Source organism: Formica exsecta, unplaced genomic scaffold (assembly GCF_003651465.1).
Source record: "Formica exsecta isolate Colony F162 unplaced genomic scaffold, ASM365146v1 scaffold473, whole genome shotgun sequence".
Classification (NCBI taxonomy): domain Eukaryota; kingdom Metazoa; phylum Arthropoda; class Insecta; order Hymenoptera; family Formicidae; genus Formica; species Formica exsecta.
In genome coordinates this window covers 73,087-75,249 of record NW_021851967.1, presented here as the reverse complement: position 1 = coordinate 75,249, position 2,163 = coordinate 73,087, and positions in this window count along the sequence as shown.

Sequence of the window (2,163 nt, the reverse complement as noted above, 5' to 3'; positions counted from 1 at the left end):
GGTTAACGCGAGATACGATGTTCGCGTAACGACGCGATGAAGAATTCATATAGAGCGTGAGAAAGAGTTCGTATAAAGCGCGAAAGAGAAAACGCAGGACGTGGCGGCCGCGTAGCGGCGCGAGAAAGAATCTGTATGGAGCGCGAGAGAGAACCCGTATGGAACGCGAGAAGGACGGACGCATTATAAAAAATCGTGAAAATCACCTCTCTGTCCAATTCGCGGCGAATCTTGACGCAGATTTGGTAAGCTACTCCAAATCTTGACTGGAGTAGTTTACCAAATTTAAGTCAAGATTTGTCGCAAGTTAGACAGAGCGATAATTTCCACGATCTCTTTATTATGTTCTCGGAAGCATTATATATCGAGCAATGCGGAAAAAGGTTAACGCGAGATACGATGTTCGCGTAACGACGCGATGAAGAATTCATATAGAGCGGGAGAAAAAGTCCGTACAAAGCGCGAAAAAGAAAACGCAGGACGTGGCGGCCGCGTAGCGGCGCGAAAAAGAATCTGTATGGAGCGCAAGAGAGAACCCGTATGGAACGCGAAAAAGACGGACTCGCGCGAGTTTTTTCGAGTATTTTCGCAATATAAAAAATCGTGGAAAACGTCCATTCTGTCCAATGTGCGGCAAATCTTGACGCAAGTTAGGCAAGCTACTCCAACATAGATTTGCGAATGAGTCTTAGCTGGAGCAGTTTACCTAATTTACGTCAAGATTTGTCGCAAATAGAACAGAGCGGACATTTTCACGATCTCTTTATTATGTTCTCGGAAGCATTATATATCGAGCAACGCGGAAAAAGGTTAACGCGAGATACGACGTTTTCTATTTATCCAAGAATTGTGCGACTCGTCCATTCCCAGCCATTTCACGTAAACCTCGTTGCCTCTTCGACGCAGCACCTTTTCCACGAGATACACATTGAGATCGTCGACGCGCAGCAACTCGTGCTCGTAGAATCCTCCAGCGATCGGTTCACCGCGCGAATCCTTCAGCAGATACGTTACGGGATTAGCTCGTTGTATCTTGATTATTCGAAAAACCTCAGTGGTCCAGTTAGGTGTGAAGCCTTTCTCGAAGATCGTCTTAAACTTGCTGACGCGTACCGGATCGGCTACTTTGAATTTCGCCGGAGCCGCGATTTTTATATTGCTGTATACCGTATTTAAAAGTTTATCGGCGATCGCTGGAGTCACGTCGACGGGTCTCATACCTATAGTGCGATGTATTCGCGCGTTGTACTCTTCGACGAGTCGAGGTAATTCGTCAATCCATTTATACGTTCCGCTCAGCGTGAAATACTTCCACATATAATTTTTGAGCGTGCGATTGAATCGTTCGACGATCGACGCCTTCATCACCGAGTACGTCGAGTAATGATTCACTTCGCGCTTTTCCGCGAATTTTCTCACCTCAGCGTTGTAGAATTCCTTTCTTTTGTCGGTCTGCAGATTTTTCGAACACCGCTTAGAGTCTCGCACTATCTTGGATAATGCTCGAGTAACCTCGTTCGCGCTCTTGCTTTTAAGCGATACAGCCCAAGCGTATTTGCTTAACGCATCGATAACGGTGAGTATGTAGTTGCGGCCTTTGTTGAGTCTCGCGTAAGGACGCATCTCGACCATCGCCGCGATGCGCGATTTTTGGGTTAGTTCCTGTATTATTTTATCCTGATTGAACAGTATTTTACGGTCGCTCGCGCTTTTCGTCTAAGACTCCACAGCATTGAGCGATATCGTATTTTTTGCGGCATCGATCCGATCGCTTAAAGCGTTGATCCGTTTATCCAAAGCATCGATCCGTTTACCTAGAGCGTTAGCGTTCGATTCTGTTCTCGAAATGGAATTTTCCACGGCATCTATCCGTTTACTTAGAACGTCGTCGCGCGCTTCGATTTTGGGAACAAAACTCTCCGCGGCGTCTATTTGTTTACCCAGAGCGTTATCGAGCTGGCTAAGTCTCGTGAATAGTAGAATGACGCCTTTCCCTGCCTCGTCCGCGTCTTTTTTCAATTGCGACGTAATTCCTTTAACGTAGCTTTTGCTCGTCGCGTCGGCGTCCTCCTCCGGCTTAGCCAGACGCTTTATCTTGCGCTCTCTCGCGTCGTATTCGACGGAAGAGCTTAGACACAGCGCGTTATCGCGCACGTAATTTCG